The 24,901-nt window shown below is 40.2% G+C and overlaps 1 pseudogene; it reads right to left on the bottom strand.

The window, feature by feature from the left end:
* Positions 1-14,588: 14,588 nt before the first annotated feature.
* Positions 14,589-16,210, bottom strand: LOC129520489 (60S ribosomal protein L30-like; annotated as a pseudogene).
* Positions 16,211-24,901: the final 8,691 nt, after the last annotated feature.

Genomic DNA, 24,901 nt, shown 5'->3' with positions numbered 1-24,901 from the left:
ATCCTGTATGAGATTCTGTCTCTTATTGTGGTTGTTGCATAAAGGAAAATGAGGGAGCAGACCTGAGGTCTTACTACGACTCTTCTAAGCTCTGGAACCTTAAAACTTAAATGTATAGGCCAAACCCCTGGTCCTCTCCCACACTCCTGACACAGAGTAGGCTTACCCACCATCCAAGTGAACAAAAAGGCCCAGATGTACAGGTTTCTTCGTTGGAAGAACATTTTCAGGAAGACTCTGGATTAAGAATTAGAGCCAGCTAGAAAACTTCCAACCTTGTTACTTGGAGGCAGTCATCTAGTCTAGGGATCTTCAAAGGTGATTCCTTAGGCCAGGAAGAAAAGATTAGAATTTGTATGTATTTTAAATGTAAGGAAGAAAGAAATTGGGTTTTACTGATATTTAACATACACATTGGGACAGGCCCCCTACCTGGTAGGTCACCTGTCATGAAGGAACACGATGTATCCCGAAAGGAAGCAGGGAATTCAACAATACGGAAGATTGACAGAGGTTCTTAAGATGTGTTGCAATTAACATGTGCCCAATTAAGGGATTTACTGATTATATTAACTAGTTTTAGCTAAACATTTTCATAGAATGGACAGTGTTTAAAATATTCCTATAAAGAAAACATGATTTTTAAATAATATTTACATTATTGTGTAATGTAATTTAGTGCTTACAAAAAATGTAAGCACAATCGCTTCTACTCCTAGTGGGAACCCTTAGACAGATTATCAGATAAAAAGAATTGGAAGCCAATCAGATCTGACAAGGAGTCAGCAATAATCTTTTGAATTTATTTATTTATTTATTTATTTATTTATTTATTTATTTATAAGATTTATTTATTTATTCATGATACACACACACAGAGAGAGAGAGAGGCAGAGAGAGAAGCAGGCTCCATGCAGGGAGCCCGATGTGGGACTCGATCCCTGGTCTCCAGGATTGTGCCCTGGGCCAAAGGCAGGTGCTAAACCGCTGCGCCACCCAGGGATCCCTAACTTTTGGATTTATTAAGAGTATTTGAAGTATGGATTTACATACATTATAGTGAATTCTACCCTAAGTATATATTGTACCTTAAGATATTAGCTGATGGTAGTAATTTAGAAATAAATATACATATATTGAGAGCTGGTGTGCTTTTTTTTTTTTTACCGAGTATGCACTGTCAAGAAGTTTGGAGACCGCTATTTCAGTTTATCTGTATCTCAGGTTTTGTCAAAAATAATTATTGTTTTCCAGAAAAGTGATGGGATAAAACTTCACTTCTCTTAATTTATATGTTATTTGGTGTCTGGACTGTCATTTTCTGTCTGTGAAACCTTGTACAAGTGTCTTAAAACTCTCTGAACCTTGCTTCGCTTATCTGTAAATCATTATAGGTTTGTTATGAGATTATAGAAAAATGTTTAAATGTCTGTCACATTGTGGGCCCTTGATAAATGGTTGACATTATTACAAAGAAAGGTATTACTAAGCCAAATTAAGAGGATTAATAAGTTAATAGGACAAACAATGTTTTGTTGTACAACATTTTAAAAAAATACCTGAAGGTTCAAATTCCCTTAGGACTAAGGGCTGAGGATCTAGAGAGGAATTTTTTTTTAATATTTTATTTATTCATGAGAGACACAGAAAGAGAGAGAGAGGCAGAGACAAGCAGAGGAAGAAGCAGGCTCCATGCAGGGAGCCTGACATGGGACTCGATCCCGGGTCTCCAGGATCATGCCCTGGGCCAAAGGCAGGCACTAAACCGCTGAGCTGCCCAGGCTGCCCTAGAGAGGAATTTGGTAGGGAGTCCATGGCCTAGAATTTGGAGCTGGCCTTGTCTAGGTTACTACAGCAGCCTCCAGACTAATGTCCCTGCCTTCCTTGTCACTCATTTCCATGCGTAAAAACCTTGGCTAACTCTTGTACTACACAATTCTCTGTTATATACTGTCTTGAAGTGCTCAGCAATCTTTCTTCAATTTAGACGTCTCTTCCCAGATAAAACTGTTGTAGTTAGGAAGGACTTAGAACTTGCAAATAAGGAAAATAAGGTTGCTCCTGAGAAAATCTAACTTAATGGGCAGGTGATGAAAGGAACCCAAGGTCTCCTGGGCCCCTGGGAACGGTTACTTGACTACTAATCAGTGATCTGAACACATATAAGGAAAGAAAGCTTCAGTGTGGTCTGCAATACAACTCAAAATAGAAGAAAGCCACAGAGATCAACGTTAACTGAATGTGTCCAGCATTGACCATGGGACAAAGAAAGACAGTTGGAAACAGGAGAACCTGGTCTTCCTCCCTTTTATGTCTCTAATAAAGATACTCAGCATTCTAGTCATCTTCGATCTCCTGGATGAAATAGTCCTCTTTTTTAAATTACTAGGTCTGGCAATCCCATCAGCATACTGGTTTACTAATTCTGCTTCTTAGGTATTTAGATATTGAGATGGGGGCGCCTCTGATAAGGTTTTAAGCATTCCAGTTAATTGAAAAGTATATCTCTATTCTTTGTGTGAATCTGACAATCTTAGTTTACGTGAATCTGATAATTTAGTAAAGATATTAGCAAAAAAAGATGAAACTTATGAGGTAGGAGTAAATACAGTAGAATATTTTTTTAATCATGTGGTTGAAATGCTCCTTTTAAGTAAGAACTGCCATCCAGAATCTATAAAGGAAAATACTTAACTTCTATACGAAGAAAAACACTATAAACAAATTTGAAAGACACAATAGACTAGGATCACACATTGGCTAGTTACATAATAAATAAAGGATTCCTATCCACCATGTATGAAGAAAACCTAATAATAAATAAGGAAAAGACAACTCAAGAGAAGAATGAGCAGAGGATATAAATTAGGAAAGTGACAGAAAATATATCTAATAATATGTCTCAAAAACATTTGAAAATGGTTCAAATTCACTTTTAACCTCTTCCATAAGATTGCTATAATTTTATTTTATTTTTATTTATTTATTTTTTTAAGATTGCTATAATTTTAAAAAGATACCTGAGAGGGGCATATAACTGCTATTTAATTTAAAATTGTTAGTGTTTTTAATACAATTGATGAGGGTATGGGAAAACAGATATTTTCAAATACTGTTAATGGGATATGTGTTGGTACGGCTTCTTTTGGAGGATCACTTGGAAGGATATATCCAAATGTGACTTGCACATATAGGCACATCTCAGAGATATTGCAGGTTAGGTTCCAGGCCACCCCATTAAAGCAAATGTCACAATAAAGCGAATGTTACAATAAAGCCAGTCAAATGAATTTTTTATTTCCCAATGCATATAAAAGTTATATTTACACTACCCTGTAGTCTATTAAGTATGCAATAACGTTATGTCTAAAAAATACATATACCTTAATTAAAAAATGCTTTATTGGTAAAAAATGCTAACCTTCATCTGAGCTTTTAGTGAGACCTAATCTTTTTGCTGGTGGAGGGTCTTGCCTTGATGTTGATGGCTGCTGACTGGTCAGGGTGATGGTTGTTCAAAGCTGGGATGGCTGTGACAATTTCTTAAAATAAGACAACAGGGCAGTTTGTCTCATTGGTTAACTATTCCTTTCACAAAAGATTTCTCTATAGTATGCAATGCTATTCGACAGCATTTAACCCACATTAGAATTTCTTTCAAAATTGGACTTAATCTTTGCAAACTTAACCAACTAATTTTTTTAAATAAATTTTTATTTATTTATGATAGTCACACAGAGAGAGAGAGAGAGAGGCAGAGACACAGGCAGAGGGAGAAGCAGGCTCCATGCATCGGGAGCCCGACGTGGGATTTGAACCTGGGTCTTCAGGATCACGCCCTGGGCCAAAGGCAGGTGCCAAACCACTGCACCACCCAGGGATCAACTAATTTTATGTTATATCCTAAATCCTTTGTTATCATTTCCACAATCTTCACTGTATCTTCATTGGAAGGAGATTCCATCTCAAGAAACCACTTTCTTTGTTCATCCATAGGAAAAAACCCCTAATCCATTCAGGTTTTACTATGAGATTGCATCAATTCAGCCACATTTTGAGGCTCCCCTTCTAATTCTAGTTCTCTTGCTCCTTCTATCACATCTGCAGCTACTTCTCCACTGAAGTCTTGAACCCCTCAAAGTCACCTATGAGGGTTGGAATCAACTTCCTCCAAATTCCTATTAATGTTGTCGTTTTGATCTCTTCCCATGAATCACAAACATTCTTAATGGCATCTGGAAGAGTGAATCCTTTTGAGAAAGTTTTCAATGTACTTTGCCCAGATTCATCAGAGGAATCACTCTCTATGGCAGCTATAACTTTACAAAATGTATTTCTTAAATAATAAATTTGAAAGTTGAAATTACTCCTTGATCCAAGGGCACCAGAATGAATGCTGTGTTAGCAGGCACAAAAACAACATTAATCTTATTGTATAGGGCAGCCTGGGTGGCTCAGTGGTTTAAGTGCCTGCCTTCCGCCCAGAGTGTGATCTTGACGTCCCAGGATCGAGTCCCATATCAGACTCCCTGCATGGGCCCTGCTCCTCCCTCTGCCTGTGTCTCTGCCTCTCTCTCTCTCTCTCATAAATAAATAAATAAATAAAATCTTAAAAAAAAATCTCATTGTACATCCCCATTAGAGCTCTTGGGTAACCACGTGCACCATCAATGAGCAGCAATATTTTGAAAGGGATCTTTTCTCCTGAGCAGTAATTCTCAACAGTGGGCTTAAAATATTCAGTAAACTATGTTGTAAACAGAATGATAAATGAGCATTGGCTTCAACTTAAAATTTCCTGCTGTAGTGACCTCTAGCAAGAGAGTCAGTCTGCCCTTTGATGCTTTGAAGCCAGGCATTGACTTCTCTCTAGCTATGAAAGTTTTAGATAGGGATCCCTGGGTGGCGCAGCGGTTTGGCGCCTGCCTTTGGCCCAGGGCGTGATCCTGGAGACCCAGGATCGAGTCCCATGTTGGGCTCCCGGTGCACGGAGCCTGCTTCTCCCTCTGCCTGCTTCTCCCTCTGCCTGTGTCTCTGCCTCTCTCTCTCTCTGTGTGTGTGTGACTATCACAAATAAATAAAAATTTAAAAAAAAAAAGAAAGTTTTAGATAGCATCTTCTTCCTATATAAGGCTGTTTTGTCTATATTGAATCTGTTGTTTAGTGTAACAATCTTCATTAATTGTCTTATAGCCAGATCTTCTGGATAATTTGCTGCGGCTTCTGCATCAGCACTTGCTGCTTCACCTTGCACTGTTCTGCTACAGAGATGGCTTCATTCCTCCAACCTCATGAACCCACCTCTGCTAGCTTCCCACTTTTCTTCTGCAGTTTTGTCATCTCTTGGCCTTCACAGAATCGAAGGGAGTGAGGGCCTTTCTCTGGATTAGGTTTTGATTTAAGAGAATATTGTGTTTGGTTTAATCTTCTATCCAGACCTCTCAAATTTTTTCTATATTAGCAATAAAGATGTTTTGTTTTCTTTTCGTTGATGTGTTCACTGGAATAGCACTTTTAATTTCTTTCTTTTTTTTTAAGATTTTATTTATTTATTCATGAGAGACAGAGGCAGAGACACAGGCAGAGGGAGAAGCAGGCTCCATGCAGGGCTCCTAACGTGGGACTCGATCCCGGGTCTCCAGGATCACACCCTGGGCCGAAGGCAGGCGCTAAACCACTGAGCCGCCTGGGCTGCCCCTCCCTGGCACTTTTAATTTCATTCAAGAACTTTTCCTTTGCATTTGTGACTTGGCTAACTATTTGGCTTAAGGGGCCTAGCTTTTGGCCTATTGCAGCTTTTGACATGCCTCCCTTGCTACACTTAATCATTTCTATCTTTTGACTAAAAATGAGAGATGTACAACCTTCCTTTTGCTCAAACACTTAAGAGGCCACTGTAGGGTTATTAACTGGCCTAACTTCAGTACAGTTTTATCTCAGAGACTAGGAAGGCCTGGGGAGAGAGACCAGGAGAACTGCCAGTTAGTGGAACAGTTAGAACACATAAAAGATTTATGGATTAAGGTTGCCAGTTTAGGAGTGCCTGGGTGGCTCAGTGGTTGAGCATCTACCTTTAGTTCAGGGTGTGATCCCAGGTCCTGGGATCGGGTTCTACATCAGGCTGCTTGCAGGAAACCTGCTTCTCCCTCTGCCTATGTCTCTGCCTCTCTCTGTGTGTCTCTCATGAATAAATAAATAAAATCTTTTTTAAAAAGTTTGCCAGCTTAAAAAAAAAAAGTTTGCCAGCTTATATATAAACACAGTTCATGGTGCCCCAAAACAATGACAATAGTAATATCAAAGGTCACTGATCACGGGTCACCATAACAAAACTAATAATAATGAAAAAGTTTGAGATATTGCAAGAATTACCAAAATGAGGGGCAGCTGCCTGGTATAGTCAGTCAAGGCTCTGACTCTTGTTTTCAAATCAGGTTGTAATCTCATGGTTGTGGGATTAGGCCTACCTTAGGCTCTGTGCTCAGCATGGAGTCTGCTTGAGATTCTCTCTCTATCCCTCCTGTTTATGCTATTTCTCAAATAAAATATAAAATAAATCTTTTTTAAAAATTACCAATATAGGGCAGCCCCGGTGGCTCAGCGGTTTAGCGCCTGCCTTCAGCCTGGGGTGTGATCCTGGAGTCCTGGGATCGAGTCCCACGTCAGGCTCCCTGCGTGGAGCCTGCTTCTCCCTCTGCCTGTGTCTCTGCCTCTCTCTCTCTGTGTGTGTCTCTAATTAATAAGTAAATAAAATCTTTAAAAAAAATAAAAATAAAAATTACCAATATGTGTCATAGAGACACAAAATGAGCAAATGCTGTTGGAAAAATGGTGCAAATAGACTTGCTTAATGCAGGATTGCCACAATTTATAAAAAACTATGAAATGCCATAAAGCAATGTACAATAAAACAAGATATAACTTACTTGAAAAACAACTCAAGGGATCCCTGGGTGGCGCAGCGGTTTGGCGCCTGCCTTTGGCCCAGGGCGCGATCCTGGAGACCCGGGATCGAATCCCACATCGGGCTCCCAGTGCATGGAGCCTGCTTCTCCCTCTGCCTATGTCTCTGCCTCTCTCTCTCTCTCTCTGTGTGTGACTATCATAAATAAATAAATAAATAAAATAAAAAAGAAAAACAACTCAACTAAGAAGAAAATTCATGGGTTGCATTTGCTTCTCCTCACACCCCTGAAGTCATGCTTCATTGTTTTTCTGATATTGAATGTTGCTTTACTTTTACCCCAGCACTTTTGTTCATCTCTTGGTTGGCTTGATTTCATCTTAAGTTGTTTTCTCAGGAAGGATTGTATGTTATTTACTTCCCAAGTTTTTGCTTGTTTGAAAATGTGTGTTGTTGGCTTGTTGACTTAAATGACAACCTGACCAGATATTATATTCTTGGGCTCACTTTATTTCCCTAGAAACTTTGCAGGCACTGAATGCTGCTGTGGAGAAATCTGAGTCAGGCCTGATTCTTCCTTCTTATAAGTGACCTGTTTTTTTCTGCAGAATTCTGCAAAAGAATTGCTTCTTTATCCTGAAAGCTGAAGAACTTAATCAGGATATATTTTAGTTTCAGTTGTTCATTGTTGGTTTTCTTGCAATACAGTATGTCCTTTTCATGTGTAGATTCAGTTCTCCACAGCTCTTCACATCAGGAAAAATTTCTTCTGTCATATATTAAAACACCTTTTCTTTTTAATTTGTTGTGTTCTTGTACCTGGTTTTATGTTTCCAAAGCATGTGTCACTGTTTGAAAGTATCTTATTTATTAGTTTAATGTCTTTCTAACCCTTGGAATGTAAATTCCATGAGAAAAGGAATTTTATCTCTCTATTGTCATTTCTGTATCCCCACTATCATGAGCAGTGCCCAAGAAGACTATTGCTGTTTCAATAAATATTTATTTCCAATTTTATAAATTATGCAGTGAACATTCTCAGCAGATATCTCTTTGAAACATTTAAATGATCTCTTTAGAGTAAATTTCTGGAGGTGGGATTACTATATCAAGAGGTACACACATTTCATATTATGTTCTCCATTGTCAAACTATTTCCAGAAAGATTGTTCAAATTTATGCTCCACCTACAGTGCAGGTTAGTGCCCATTCTCCTTACCTACACGAAATGTAGTCAACCTTTCTAATCTATAAGTAAAATGTAATAGCTTATTGTTTTATTTGTATTTTCTTTTTTAAAAAAATATTTATTTATTTATGATAGACATAGAGAGAGAGAGAGAGGCAGAGACACAAGAGGAGGGAGAAGCAGGCTCCATGCCAGGAGCCCAACGCGGGACTCCATTCCAGGACTCCAGGATCACGCCCTGGGCCAAAGGCAGGCGCCAAACCACTGAGCCACCCAGGGATCCCCTATTTGTATTTTCTTTAGACTATTAGACACTTGTAGATCTTAGACTGAATTTTGTTATTTATGCAGCTTGACCTTTTGCTAGTGGGTTGTTAATATTTTCTTGTTGATTTATAAGAGCTAGTTAGATATTTGTTATTAACTTTTTAATTAAGTATTATAAATATTTTCACTATTTGTTATTTGTCTTCTGGTCTTATTTATGGCTTTCTCACCATGCAGAATGTTTACATTGGTATGTGGTTACTGGTTGCTCTTTACAGCTTCTAACTTTTGGGACATGTTTTGAAAGGCTTTCTTCAACTCCAAGGTTATACAAATATTTCCCCATGTCTTCTTCAAGTATTTTTATGGCTTCATTCCCCCCACATACTTGGGTCTAAGAAGTGAGATAGGGATAAATTTGTATTTTTTCTAAATGGATGACCAGTTATTCCAAAATCATTTACTGAATTATCCAACATATATCCACTGAATAGCATTTATTGATTATCATGTGCCAGGCACTAAATCCTTTACATGCATAATCTAGTTTAATCCTTACATCAAGAGATGACAAAATCTGGGCAGCCCAGGTGGCTAAACGGTTTAGCGCCACCTTCCGCCCAGGGCGCTTCGGGCTCCCTGCAGGGAGCCTGCTTCTCCCTCTGCCTGTGTCTCTACCTCTCTCTCTCTCTCTTTCTGTTTCTTATGAATAAATAAATAAAATCTTTAAAAAAAAATGAATAAATATAGAGAGATTATTTAAATTTGGGGAGATGTGAGAGGGAAATTCAAAGGTGATTCAGGTTTCTGGAAGGAATAGATTTAATGGGAAAGTGATGAGTTTTCTTTTAAACATGCTGAGTTGGAGATACCTTGGAGATATTCATTTGAAGATGTCAGGTAAGCAGGTATATCAATCTGGAGCTGAAACAAGAATTCTGAACTCGGGTATGAATTTGAGGAGTATATGCATACTGATAATAATTAAACCCATGGGAAGAGCTACAATTACTTAAGGAAAGGGTGTTGAATCAAAAGAGAAAAACTCCCAGGACAGATTGCTGAAACACTAGGACATTTAAAGGTTTAGTAATACAGGAGGGAGAAGCCAGTAAAAATGTCTGTAAAAGGCTGCCAGACAAGTAAGAGAAACCAGGAGAGTATGGTGTCTTAGAAGACAAGGAAAGAGTGCATTCAAGGAGGGAGTTCAAGGTTAATTCTAAGAGTGAGTGAAATGATGGACCATGAACACTAAGCTAGATAAATAGAGAAGTAAAGACAGGAAGTGGGTAATAGAAAGGAAGTGAAGTGATCAATAATCTTTTCAAACAAAGGGAAGGACAATTGCACTCAGACTGGTATAGTAAGTGAGCTGGAGGTATAGGTGATTGTGGTCAGAAAGTGGACTTTTAGAATTAGAGATTTTAGGGGAAGGGGGAAAAGAATTTAGTGATTTTAGGAATGAAGAAAGTAGAGGAGTTTTAGGAGATGATGACAAGGTCCAGGGAGTGACTGGGGGCGGGGGTGTGGTAGGTGGTCGAGTAACATTAGAGGAGGACGTTGGAGATTAGGTGGGTCTTTCATGAGGACTCTGAACTCACTTAGGATGAGTTCACTTGTACTGGCGGTACAAGATAACACAGTAATGAATGCCAATATCTTCTGTGAACAGTGAGTACATGGGAGGCAGGTAGATTACAGTCAGTGGGGGAGAGGATGGCAGGGGTTTTTACAAAAGGGTGGGGGAAGCAGTGGACTTCAAATAGCACTGGGGAGTATCCTAGTCTCCTGACACTAAATAGGTGTGAAAGTGTGAGCAGACCTCACTGGAGGGAGCAGCACAGAAGGTGACCTAGAGAAGGCCAGGTTTACATAAGTATAGAAGTGGAGGGAGGGCAGCCCTGGTGGCCCAGCCTTCGGCCCAGGGCGTGATCCTGGAGACCTAGGATCCCGTCCCACATCAGGCTCCCTGCATGGAGCCTGCTTCTCCCTCTGCCTGTGTCTCTGCCTCTCTCTCTCTCTCTCTCTCTCTCTCTTACTCTCTGTATCTGTTGTCTGTCATGAATAAATGGGTAAAATCTTTAAAAAAAAATTTTTTTATGAAAAGTGGAAGGAACATTCAGGAAAATGATTGTGTAGAAGTTGGAATTCCAGAGGGCAAATGGAAGGTTTGCATAGGGAGAGAGGATAGGGATTGTACTAGGCTTAAGGAAGTTCAGAGCATTTTAGGAATGACAGTTCCATAGAGGACAGGGGTAGAGAGCAGGTAATTATATTTGGGGCTTTGACCTATCAAAATAGGAATGAAGGGATGCCTGGGTGGCTCAGCGGTTGAGTCCCTGCCTTTGGCTCAGGGCATATCCCATGGTCCCCAGATCAGGTCCCACATCGGACTCCCTGCATGGAGCCTGCTTCTCCCTCTGCCTGTGTCTCTGCCTCTCTCTGTGTCTCTTATGAATGAATAAATAAAATATTTAAAAAAACAACAACAACAACAAAATAGGAATGAAGCTTGCCAGATGTAGTCACAGCTGACTCTTGGAGAATGGTGGACATAAAGTCTTAATAAAAGTCAGCTGTGGTCTGTAAGATCCTACAAGTTTTTGTTTTCATGCACAAGTGTGATTAGTCACAGTAGATGCAACAGAGGACAGTAATGGGAGCTAAGAGGCTTGAAGTTCAAGTTTCTTTGAGGGAAGGAATGAACAGTGGTCCTAAGATTAAATTCTTAGGCGTAGCATCAACTGGTGCCCTCTTTAATCAGGGGTTGGAGGCCTTGGTACTTAGAGCTCGGGGTAGGGTATGAGAAAGAGGGACTTAGTAGTAGCCCGGGAACTGAGCCTAGAGCTACAGATGCAGGTCTAGTTTAGGGCTTCCACTGGTGGGGCGCCTGGGTGGCTCAGATGTTTGGCAACTGCCTTCAACTCAGATCATGATCTCCAGGTCCTGGGATGGAGCCCCATATCTGGCTCACTGCTCAGCAGGGAGTCTGCCTCTCCCCCACGTTTGTTCCCTCTCTCTCTCTTTTAAGAATAAATAAAATCTTAAAAGAACTTCCACTGGAGAACAATTTTTATTTTTACTCTCTCAATGCCAAATGAGAAATGATGCCAAAACTATTATCTCAAAGTATTTTCACTCGTTATTACAGGCTCAAATTTTAAATGATCTGGGCCATTTGCCCCAAGTTTCCTTTGTATTTTAGCAAAGCGTGTATTTGCTTAATTCATAATTTACATAATCGTTGGTAAGTTAAATTTTCCAATGCAAGAGAAATCATGGTTTCAGGTTGGTATAACTATAGAATTCAGAAGTCTCAACAAAACTTAAAGTTGTCACATTTCAGGAGGGAAAGTATAAATCTTAGTTTTTATTTTGTTCTTTTCTTGCCAATGTCTTATAGAATCGATAGAAAATACATTAGCAGAACTAGGCCAGTGTCATATACAGTGCATCTCCTTCACGACCCTCAGCTCCTTGGTACTTCTTGTTCACTAAACTTCTGGGGATGCTTTTGGTTTCTAACACTTGGTATCTATTATGGATATATTCTATTTTTTCGCCATGGAAGCTCTTTGTTTTTTACCTACATATAATCACTTCTTAGATGCATATTTTCTACATTTTAACAGCTCAGAAACTGATATACTTCTTATAATCCAAGCTGTCTTTGATTTGATGAAATATAGTCCTTGGTATCCCTCCCCTCCCACAGCCTAACATAATTCCTGACACACAGGAAGCACTGAACAAATGTTTGTTTATTGATTGACTAATATGTAAATTAAGAAGAGGCCATACAAGTTGAATTATTTCTTAAATACCAATTTTAACTTGACCTCCAGCATTTATTCAGACTCTTAAGTTTCATAAGTCTTTATTCAATAAAATGTTAGGTTGTTACAAAAATAGAGGAAAGGAATAAAGAAAGTGTAATAATTCATCTGCCTTTATAATGATTTAAAATGGATTTAATATTTACAAGGCATTCCTAACAGCACGTACCTTACTTTTGTGTAGAATTTTTCACCAAAACAACAACAAACCATGCTATATATAAGATATTAAGATATATATATATATATATATATATATATATATATATATATGGCTATTAGAATAACAGAGGGATGCTTGACGCCTCAGTCCATAGAGCATGATCTTGGGATCATGAGTTCAAGCCCCACATTGGATGTAGGGATTACTATTTTTATTTTATTTTTTCAAAGAGTTTATTTATTTATTCACGAAAGACACACAGAGAGAGGCAGAGACACAGGCAGAGGGATAAGCAGGCTCTATGCAGGGAGCCTGACGTGGGACTCGATCCTGGGATTCCAAGGATCACGCCCTGGGCCAAAGGCAGATGCTCAACGGCTGAGCCACTCAGGTGTCCCAGGATTACTTAAAAAAAAAAGGGGGGGGGGATCCCTGGGTGGCTCAGCAGTTTGGCGCCTGCCTTCGGCCCAGGGTGTAATCCTGGAGTCCTGGGATCAAATCCCATGTCGGGCTCCCTGCATGGAGCCTGTTTCTCCCTCTGCCTATGTCTCTGCCTCTTTCTCTCTCTGTCTCTCATGAATAAATAAATAAAATCTTAAAAAAAAAACCACTCACTTTATGGGATATGTGGCTGGCTCAGTCAGGGTAGCATGCAACTCTTAATCTTGGGGTTGTAATTTTGAGCCCCACATTAGGTGTAGGGATTACTTAAATAAATAAACTTAAAAAAATGAATAATAGGGAAAATATATGATTTACCTAAGTTCCACAAGTAGTCAGGCTTGGTTTCTTGGTTTATAGTACTTGTTCTTTACATTGAGCTGGGTTGTCCCATGGAAAGACACATGCACCAAAATCATTCTTAAATGCAGCGCATTTGTACAAAGTGCTTCTTAAAACTGATTGCTTTAGAGTGAAATTCTAACTGCATATGTGCTGTTGCATTAATCTCTTTCTAGTCTTCAGAAGAAGGGGAAAAGGGGAAAGGGAAAAGATGCAGCACAGCTGAAGTATAATTGTTTTTAGGCATCGTTCAATGAGGGAGGCAGTAAAAAGTGAAACTCCTATTATTACTTAGTAAAGAGTACCTTATTTAGCTCTTGGGAAAGATTGAAGGACCTTTGCTGCTAAAATGCAATTTTCACTCACTTTGAAGGAATCATCACAAGTATCAACTAACTTAGAATCCTTAAGTCATCCTCATGAAATGTTTATATTCCTTTGTCTTACCTTTTCTGCCCATGCGCTGTGGTGTCACTCTCCACTGCTTAGCTTTGATTCGACTTTTGGAGTAATCTTTGCCTCTACATATACATTTCCAGGCTCTCCTTAGGTTATTCCCTTTCTTGCTTTTGCTTTCATTGCAATGATACCTTCTCTGACATCCATTTTAGCCAAGATTAAATTCCTTTTGCCCCTGAATATTTGCTTTTTCCCTACCTACAAGCTGGTTTTGAAGTCAGGTGTGTCCCAGGGTAGAAGTGTCTATTTTCCATTTCACTGAAGTTATTTCCTGGAGGGACACCTGGGTGGCTCAGGTTAAGCTGCTGCCTTTGGCTCAGGTCATGATCCCAGGCTCCCTTCTCAGCGGGGAGTCTGCTTCTCCCTCTGCCCCTCACTCTGCTCATGCTCTCTCTCTTTCTCTCTCTCTCCATCTCTCTGTCAAATAAATAAAGTCTTTTTTTAAAAAGTTACTTCCTGGAATTACTTGTCTCTTGGGAAAAGAAGGATGGTTTTCAATGAAGCTACTTCAGAAAATAGTGAGCAGTAATTTTGCAAGTTATAGTGAAGGATCTTGGTAGCAGTGGTTACCCTCCTTTATGGGGAAGTTACCATATCAATGCTTTATTTTTCCCTTCCCACTCAAGATGCTTACAAGTTATTGGAGAAGAGACTTCTTGTGACTTCCAGATATTTCCCCCTTTGACTTCTTTTTTCAATTATTTGTTTATATTTAGTTAGTTTTGCTCTCTAGCTAGGTTTTACTTTTTTTTTTTCCAAACAAGCTCTGGCCAGTTTTATTTTTATTTTTTTTTAAAGATTTTATTTATTTATTCATGAGAGACACACACACAGAGAGAGAGAGAGGCAGAGACACAGAGGGACAAGCAGGCTCCATGCAGGGAGCCCGATGTGGGACTTGATCCCAGGACTCCAGGATCACACCCTGGGCCAAGGGCAGGCACTAAACCACTGAGCCACCCAGGGATTCCCCTCTGGCCAGTTTTATTAGAGATTTTGCATGTTTTGCTTTTCACCAGTCTGTTCTGACATGCTTCTAATGATATCAGAATCACTTGGATTAATGATAGCCAGTGTGCATACTGCACAGTATTTCCCACATTCTAAACCCAATTCAATAGTCTTGCCACTGTACTGATGATGGACACCAGGTTTGGCCAACACGGCTTAATATTCTATTTCAGATTTCCTCAAAGCTGGGCAGTTGTTGGCAAGGATGATCAGTGTCGCTTTTGCCATCTCTGATTATTTTCAGATTGTGCTTGTACATACTTTCCACTTTTCATGATGAGTGGGAGCCCAGAGTAGAAAGATTCCAGTGGCCTTTTCATCTTTTATGCAGCCACTGTATTTCCTGCCTTAGGTTTTGAGCAGGCCCCAACCAAGAACAGCTGCTAAGATGGCTATGAGTGAGGAAAAGTCACTGTATTTTACTTATTAAGCTATATTTTAGCTAATTTTCTGAGTGGGTGTTTAATCTAAGCTTTGATTATTTTATCTATAAAATATGGATGGAAATGCCTACCTATCAGGGTTTTTGTGACATTGCCCATCCAGAAGTGGTAGCTAGTTCATTTCATAGCTCTTTATAAAATGTCATTCAATTCAGTACATTCCTTCACTATCTAGAACTCGAAATCACTGTAATTTCTTGCTCTGCTCTTGTCCTAAATGTTCTTGCCCTTAACTCACTTAACTTTTCCAAATTCACATGGTCTTCTGGTTGGCTGGTCATATAGTTTATTGGGCACTTTTTTTTTTTTAAAGTAAGCTGTATGGCCAACATGGGGCTTGATTCAAGACCCTGAGGTCAAGAGTTGCATGCTTTACCAACGGAGCCAACTGGGTACCCCTAATTTATTTGGACACTTTTAAACATACAAGGCGGCAGCACCATCAATAATTATGTTAGGATAACAGGTGTAAACTGGGATTGTCCTAGGCAAATTAGAATGTATCCCATCTGTTAGCCTTCTCTGGCTCCAGCAGACTGCTTCCAACCTCGGGAATTATCTTCATGTTGCCATTTCAGGACTCCATGGCTTTACTGACTTTTTTTGTGTGTGGTGAAAAAATTTATATTTAGATTTATAGCCAGCTGGACTCAGTTTAGATGACCCCAGTTTTGTTGGCAACATCCAAAGCATCATAGTCAGGAGCCAGTCAAACATATGCTTTCTTCCCTCCATCAGGCCCAATCAAGGTGGCCACATCAATGTCATAGAGCTTCTTCACAGCCTGTTTGATCTGGTGCTTATTTGGCCTTGACATCCACAATGAACGCAAGTGTGTTGTTGTCTTCTATTTTCTTCATGGCTGACTCAGTAGTCAGGGGGAACTTGATGATGGCATAGTGATCAAGCTTGTTTCTCCTGGGGGTGCTCTTTCGAGGATATTTGGGCTGCCTTTGGAGACACAGGGTCTTGGGTCGTTGGAATGTAGGGACGTATGGATCTTCTTCTTCTTCTTCTTCTTCTTCTTCTTCTTCTTCTTTTTCTTTTTTTGTGACTGTGCATGCCTTTCAGCACCACTTTCTTAGCTTTCAAAGTCTTTGCTTTGGCTTCAGCTTTGGGAGGGGCAGGGGCTTCCTTCCTCGCCTTCGGCGCCATCTTTGTGAAAGGGCTTTAATGACTTTTTGTATAAACTCTCCCCTCTGTCACTACACTATCAATACCTATGCTCAGAACTGCATATATTTACTTTCTAAACCACCTTCCTTTACCAACTTTTCCATTTGTGTTAAAGGCTAGCCTACCCTTCAGAGTTTATCTTTGACTTTCTATATTCCTTCAGATCTCATATCCAGCCAGTTGGCAAAGTCTTTGTTAGTTCAATTCTATAAGCATAGGTTGAGCATTCATTTTGTTCCAGACACCAAGTGAAGTGCTAGGGGCACAAAGAGAAATAAGATACAGATAGTATCTTTGGTATAGTGGTTATATATATATATATTTTAATATTTTATTTATTCATGAGAGAGAGAGAGAGGCAGAGACACAGGCAGAGGGAGAAGCATGCTCCATGCAGGGAGCCCGATGTGGGACTCGATCCCAGGTCTCCAGGATCACGCCCTGAGCCGAAGGCAGGCGCTAAACCGCTGAGCCACCCAGGGATCCCCTGTATAGTGGTTATATTAATGTGAAAGTTACCAATTCTGCTTGAATGAGTCAAGGACGACTTGGCAGAAATAAAGGTGAAGCTGACCTATCACTGTATGAATGAATTAATATATATTTTATTGCCTAAATTTGTCAGATACTATACTATGCACTAATAATACATTGATAAGGGATCCCTGGGTGGCGCAACGGTTTGGCGCCTGCCTTTGGCCCAGGGCGCGATCCTGGAGATCCGGGATCGAATCCCACGTCGGGCTCCCGGTGCATGGAGCCTGCTTCTCCCTCTGCCTGTGTCTCTGCCTCTCTCTCTCTCTCTGTAGCTATCATAAATAAATTTTAAAAAATTAAAAAAAAATAAAATAATACATTGATAAGCATGGCAGGTATAGCCCCTGGAACTTATAGACAATTAGTGAAGGTAGACAATATAAAAGTGAGGAGTGTTACAAAGGATGAGAATGGGGCATAATGTGAATGTATAGAAGAAGAACTAGCCAATTTTGCCTTCAATTCAGCTGAAACCTGAAAAGACAAATACGAGTAGTTAGGTGAGGGGTAGAGATTGCTAGGGGAGTGGAGGAGAGATAGGTGTGAAAGAGGAGAGAGTATGATGCATTGAAGCACTGATGGGAAACCAGCATGTCTGCCAAGGAGAGAAAAGTGGGAGTAAAGAACATAGAATGAAGGTAGAAACACAGATAGGGGTCAGAACATATAAGACCTTGTAGACCATATTAAGGATTTTGGACTTTATCCCCAGTTCAATGGACAGCTTTAATATAAGCATTGACAATGATCTAAACAGATTTGCCCTTTTTAAAAGAAGACTGTTGCAGTAGCTTAGATAAGAAATGATGGTGGTAAAAATGGAGAAAAAGATGGTTTTCAGAATATCTAGAAAGTATGATGACAAAATTAGTCATTGATTTGTAATGAATGATGAAGAAGGAATGGTCGGAGATGACTCTTAAAGCAGCTGGTACTATCATTTACTGAGCTGAGAAACACCAGAGAAGAACCAGGTTTGGGAATGAAGACGATGAGTCCAGGTTTGGATATGCTGAGTTTGAGGTACCAGTGGAAAATTCAGGTAGAGGGCTTATGGAGGCAGTTGGATATGTGGATCTGGAGCTAGAGATTTGAGAGTTGCAGATATGCCATTGGTAATAAAGCCATGGGAGTGAATGCATTTTCCTTAGGAAAAAGCCAGAGTAGGAAGAGATGTGTGCATTAGAAAAGAATGTGAAAAACATTTAATGGTCTCACAAAGGGAGAGCTGTCAAAGATGGGCAAAAAGGAACATCTGGAGAAGAGAGAAGAAAATCAGAAATGTGTGATATCACAGAAGTTAAGGGAAGAAAGTATTTCAAACAGGTAATTGGTCAAAGCAAAATGAGAAATAAAATTTGATGATCTTAGGCAGTTTTTGAGGATTGGCAGGCACAAATTCCAGTTTTGATGGGGTTGAGGAGTAAGGGGTGGTTAATAAAATCAAGGCAGAGTCTGTTGGCCAGGCTTTCTACAACTTTAGAGAGAAGGGAAAGAGAACATAAGGAAGATGTGGATGAAAGACTAAAGAACATTTATCTTTTTTTTTCTTTTAATGAGGGATACTTGAGTATGTTTAAATATTGACTAGAAAGGAACCACTAAAGAGGAAGAGGCTGGAAACAGGAAAGAGACAATACTAAGGCAAAGGCCTCCTAGGAAAGCAAGGGCTCCAAAGCACAGGTGGAGGGGCCAGCCTTTAATTTAATTTAATTTTTAAAGATTTTATTTATTTATTCATGAGAAACAGAGAGAGAGAGAGGCAGAGACAGAGACAGAGACAGAGGCAGAGGCAGAGGCAGAGGCAGAGGGAGCAGGCTCCATGCAGGGAGCCCAATGTGGGAACCCATCCTAGGACTCCAGGATCATGCCCTGAGCCAAAGGCAGACCTGAGCTAAAGGCGGATGCTCAAGCGCTGAGCCCCCCGCCCCCGAATCCCAAGCCCCTCTTCCTTTTAAAGGCTGGCCCCCCGGGATCCCTGGGTGGCGCATTGGTTTAGCGCCTGCCTTTGGCCCAGGACCCGATCCTGGGGACCCAGGATCGAGTCCCATGTCGGGCTCCTGGTGCATGGAACCTGTTTCACCCTCTGCCTATGTCTCTGCCTCTCTCTCTCACTGTGTGCCTATCATAAATAAATTTAAAAAAATTTAAAAAAAAAATAAAGGCTGGCTCCCTGGGTGGCTCAGCAGTTGAGCGTCTGCCTCTGGCTCAGGGCATGATCCCTGGGTCCTGGGATCGAGTCCAAGGATCGAGTCCTGCATCAGGCTCCCTGTCTATGTCTCTGTCTCTCTGTGTCTCTCATTAATAAATAAATAAAATCTGTAAAAATAAATAAATAAATAAATAAATAAATAAATAAATAAAAGATAAAAGGAGGAGAGGCTCTTCTTCCCTCTTTGTGACAGAAGAGAACACAGAAAGGGAATTATAGGTGCAGGTAGGAGGTGGGAAGTGAAGTAGCTTCCCCTTGATGGCCTTTCATCTTTCAAAATAGGTACTCAATAAATATTTGTTAAATCAATGGATGAATAAATGCAAGTAACACAAATCTGAAATCCACATCATTTCTTATTTTGCTCTAGAAGCAATCTGTTGTCTAGCAAAGCATGGAGATGATAGTGGAGGTGAGCAGGATTCAGAATATTTTTCAGGAAGAGTATTCTTTAGGAAGAATGCTTCTTGGGAAAGGATGTTTCAAAATCAAACAATATGTATACTAAAGTCATGCTCCAAATGGAAATCAGCAGGGAAAATGCTGCTCTATTGGATAAAGTAAAAGCAAAAAAGCTGAGTATCTGTTCTACGGCCTGCTTTGTTCTATACTTTTAATTTAAAAAATTCTTTTTCAATCCCTTGAAGTTTCAGACCACAAACTCTGACTCTGGGGGAGAGCATGGAATAGTCACCCTGCTGAGCACTTATTTCCTGAGAACTATAGAGAGTAACTCTCATTTTATCTTCATATGGACTTTATGAAGCAGGCGTAATTAATACTGTCTCTGTTTTAAGATGGTGGAAACTGAGCTTCAGAGAGGATAAATGTGACAAGGCCACTCAACTGATTAGTGGTAGAGACAGGATTCAAACCCAGATCTGTCTTCATTGTTCTTAATTGTGGTGCTATGGGTCCATCTCAGATTTTAACTCTTATCACTGCAGACTTATCTTATCACTCTTCATGGTACAGTCATCAGTAAAATGTTCCCTGGCATACCATGGGCTTTATTCTCTTGTGATATTTCCTGCTCTTCAAGATACAAATTCTATCTCCATTAGTGCCCTACTTAAATACTACTTTCTCAGAACACCTGGATGGCTCAGTGGTTGAGCACCTGCCTTCGGCTCAGGTCATGATCCTGGAGTCCTAGGATCGGGTCCCACATTGGGCTCCCTGCATGGAGCCTGCTTCTCTCTCTGCCTCTCTCTCTGTGTGTCTCTCATGAATAAACAAATAATCTTTTTCAAAAAATCCTACTTTCTCACTAAACACTTCAGGACACCTCAAATCCCGATGGTCTCTCTGTCTTTGAAATCCTACAACAGTTTGTGCTTCTCACTTGGTGAAATTTTTCTGCATTGTAATTGAGAATATTCACTTTTCTTTTGAGCTTTTCATAGGATTTTCTTATGATAATGACTTAACAGCACAATTCCACAAGCTTCTTAGGGGATAGGAGGTACATCCTATGCCTTTTTATTTTGTCTGTCTTTCTTTCTTTCTGAACATCTTTAAAACTTATTCTTAATGCCTTGTCCATGGTTTGTAGTCAATATTTATTGCTAAAAGATTGCTGGGCCAGGGCAGCCCGGGTGGCTCAGCAGTTTGGCACCTCCTTCAGCCTGGGGTATGATCCTGGAGACCCAGGATCAAGTCCCACGTCGGGCTCCCTACATGGAGCCTGCTTCTCTCTCTGCCTGTGTCTCTGCTTATCTCTCTCTGTGTGTGTCTCTCATGAATAAATAAATAAAATCTTAAAAATAAATAAATAAAAACAAAGATTGCCGGGCCAATTTCACCACGGATATTGGTTGAATGTTTCTGAGAACTGTCTGCAGCTACTTCAGAAAGTTTCTTGTTGATGTTAATTGGAGAAATGGAGGATTTAGGGCGCCTGGGTGGCTCAGTGGTTGAGCGTCTGCCTTTGGCTCAGGTTGTGATCCTGGGGTCCTGGGATCCAGTCCCACATCGGGCTCCCCATGGGATGGGATGCTTCTCCCTCTGCCTATGTCTCTGCCCCTCTCTCTGTGTCTGTCATGAATAAATAAATAAAATATTTTTAAAAAAATTTTTTTTAATTTTATTTATGATAGTCACAGAGAGAGAAAGAGAGAGAGAGGCAGAGGCATAGGCAGAGGGAGAAGCAGGCTCCATGCACCGGGAGCCCGATGTGGGATTCAATCCCGGGTCTCCAGGATAGCGCCCTGGGCCAAAGGCAGGCGCCAAACCGCTGCGCCACCCAGGGATCCCAATAAAATATTTTAAAAAAGAGAAATGGAAGATTTATTATTATTTCTGCAGTGGATTTTATTTTTCTTTTTTGGTTACAAAGGTGGGAATCTCAAAAAGAATATGGGTTTGTATGTGTATAAGGGCAGTGGGGGGTTCCTTTGAAAGGGACTGTAGAAAAGCAGACTTTTTATTTTGTAAAGGTTTTTCCAGCTTACAAGTTCTCATAAAAAAAAAAAAAAGCCCAAATTGGTTGAACTTGAAGTTTCCCTCCTCCTTTCTCCTCCTTCAGAGCCTTTTTCTAAACCTACTTCCCTTAAAATGACTTTTATTGATTTTCACTCAATGAGAGTTATTCTTCAGAATGAGGATGGAGGGGTCAGAGAGAGAAATTTACCCTGTGTTACCTGTGGAATAGGTGTACCTCCGTATCTAGTCTTGTTTTATTTGTTCTGTTTCCTGTATCCAGAAACCTGCACACTAGGGATCATTAGGTCCTCTGTGTCTTGGTCGGAGCTTGAGTACAGTATACTAATAGATCAATTTATGTGTTCATTCATTCAGCAAACATTTATTGAGCAGGCATGTCCTAGGCATTGGAGATACTAAGATGAATAAGACGTAGTCACTGCCCTCAATGACCTCCAGATGTACATGAAGGCACCAACTTGGTGGGGGTTGGGGTCAGGGAAGGCTTTCTCAAGGAGGTAACTGAATATTCTCCCTTAGGGAATCCTAAGAGATTAAAGAGGTCAACCTTGTAAAATACATATAAACATCTAATCAAATTAGCCAATTAGAAAGACATTTATTAAGAAAGGACAGTCTTTTACCAGTATGTCCTATGTTTCTTTTTCAGTTTTTATCTTAATTTCTTTGTCGCCAGTCTTATCCCTCTCCAGCATACATTTAAAATTGCCCCCAAATCTATTTTTTCTAAACCTTGATCTGATCGTGTCATTCCTAACCTGAGAATTTTTAACGGCTCCTCATTCACTCATTTTGTATAGTCATCGATCACCTACTGTGATGTTAAGTGTTTGGGATGGGGTGGTAAGCAAACAGTCCTTCCCTTTAAGAAGCTTATAGTCTAGACCAGGAGACAAATAAGCAGATAGTTTCAGTATAGTTTAATACTAGCTTTGACAGAGGAAGCACACGATTCTGTGGGAGTGTGTAGAGGAGCACTTTGTGCTGTCTTGGGAAGTCAAGTAGTGCTTCCTGAATCTTGTCCTTAGCTTTAAATCAATTCAATCTAACAGATACTAGTATCTATTGTGCTAACTCCTATGCAAAACAACTGCTTCTAAACAGATCAAAGTCTAGTGGAGGTGCCTGAAAATTTAATCAATAATTCCAGCACAGCATGGTGAGTGGATAGATAAATACATAGCATGCTACAATAACACAGGTTGAGGAAAAGAGAGGACTGGTGGGTAGTGCAACTTCCTGAAAGAGACCAGGCCTAAGTCTTGAAGTACGAATAGGAGTTGGCTAGATACAGCATAATCTGGATCCTTAACCAACAAACAAAATCCTTCACAATTCATTGATCTACCTTTCCAGTGTGCCCTTATATCTTCTATGCTTTGTTTTTCAAACTAGAAACAAGAGACCCTGGATTATTTAGTGTTATACATGCGATATGAGAAAGCACTGGATAAATGTGGTGCATCTTTCTGGAGCATCAGTTTTATCAGCTGATAAATCACTGAGAACATTGTTTTATATTCAAACATAATATATTTGTGGAGTTGAAGGCAAAATTTCCATTAATTTTTTTCAAGATAAAACCTGATGCATAAATTTCAGGCTTGCCCTTAGACACTGCTATCCACCATCACCCCTTTCTTGTAGAAAAGTTTGAAATGCAATATCTGAATACACCAAGAACTTTCATGTCTCTATGCCTTAGCATATACTGTTCCCTCATCACTTTTCTCCTCCCTAGGTAAACTGGATCCTTCAAAGCCCAACTTAAGTGTTTTCCCATATAGTCTTTTTGGGGGGGAGGAGAGAGAGAGAAAAAGAGAACATGCCAATGGGAGGAGCATAGGGGAAGGCAGAGGAAGAGGGAGAGAGAGAATCTCAAGCAGGCTCCACACCCAGCATGGAGTTCATTGTGGGGCTCGATCTCATGATCCTGAGATCATGCATGACCGGAGCCAAAATCAAGAGTCTGACACTTAACCAACTGAGCCACCCAGGCCCCCGCATAATAATCGTTCTTAACACTGTTTAAATGTCATCCCATATAATGGTTATTTTTAAGATCTCATTTATTTATTTGAGAGAAAGAGAACACAAGAAGGGGGAGGGGCAGAGGAAGAGGGAGAAGCAGACTCCCCACTGAGCAGGGAGCCTGACATTGGGCTCAATCCCAGGACCCTAAGATCATGAGACACTTAACCAACTGAGCCACCTAGGTGCCCCTAAAGTGGTTATTTTTTGAATACCCACTTCAACTCTTGCCTCCTTTCCTCATAACTCCAGGCAGAGTGAGCACCTCCTGCCATCCTTTACTCAGAATCTCAGTCACAGCGCTGCTCACATTGTACAGCACTGCTCACCAGCTGCTTCCTCGGCTCTGCTCCTGGAATTGTAGGCTTCTCTAGGACAGGGATGGACTATTTTAAAATTTACCCTTTGTGTCCTTAGTGTCTGGTGCAATAAATGTCTATTGAAAGTAGTATTTATGGATCATTCCTTACTCTGCATCACCTCTACTCTTACATAAAGTAATATCTTCTTTACCTCTCATTTTCAGGGAATGATGTATTCTATGAATGTATGTTTTCCAGACAACTGAAATTTACTTCCTGAAGTATAAAAATCTGCTTTTGGTGTGAATTTATTTTTTTAAGCTTTTACATACTTGCTTGCTCTCATAAGTAAAATATACTAAGTATGGTGTGTTCCTTGATGGCTTATCCCTGAAAGCATTCGGGTTATGCTGGTTTGGAATTTGTGACATCCTCTAGGGGCCACTGATGGGATAGGACCTTTTGCCTCCACACTGAAGAACTCCATCCTCTTCTTTGAGTTCTTGTGCTCGCTTCTTGTATATTGGTCCCCACTTCTGGCTGTGAGTGTGTTTGTTCTAACCACATTGCCCTTTGCTCCCTTTATATGCTTTTTAATGGATATTAAAATGACAAAACTAATATATGTTCCCTGAAACACAAATGGAAGCATTTGAAGCAAAAAAATCCCTTCTTCATTCCTGCTCCACCCCTCCCCGTCCCCCCCCACCCGCCCCCAGCACTCACCCACATCCCCACTCCCCCTCCTTGGCATAACCGTTGTTGGCAGTTTAATGTATATCCCCACAGGCCATTTCTGTCGATATGTGTGCATACTTGGGTACGTACAAATATCCAATCATATTATGCATGCCCTTATACAACTTGCTTCTCTTCTCACCTGACAATATACAATAGATATTCTTGCATGTCAGTACATCCAAGTCTATCTCCTTCTTTTTAATGGCTGCCCCCTTTTAATTTGACAATCTTAATCAGCTGTAAATGGGAAAGCCAAATAATCGAGCTTATTAGAATTGTACCAAGAAAGAGTAAATCGGCTCTGAGTGAAGGCTTGAGGAATTCTCCTAGGAGTAAAATGTGTTAACTTTAGTGCAAGGACTTTGTAGTGTTTATTTTGGCTATTCTGGGACCCTTTTTTGC

The sequence above is a fragment of the Nyctereutes procyonoides genome, unplaced genomic scaffold (genome assembly GCF_905146905.1).
Source record: "Nyctereutes procyonoides isolate TBG_1078 unplaced genomic scaffold, NYPRO_anot_genome, whole genome shotgun sequence".
Taxonomy (NCBI): Eukaryota; Metazoa; Chordata; class Mammalia; order Carnivora; family Canidae; genus Nyctereutes; species Nyctereutes procyonoides.
Note: the sequence above shows the minus strand (reverse complement) of the source record. Positions and strands in the feature narration are given on the sequence as shown.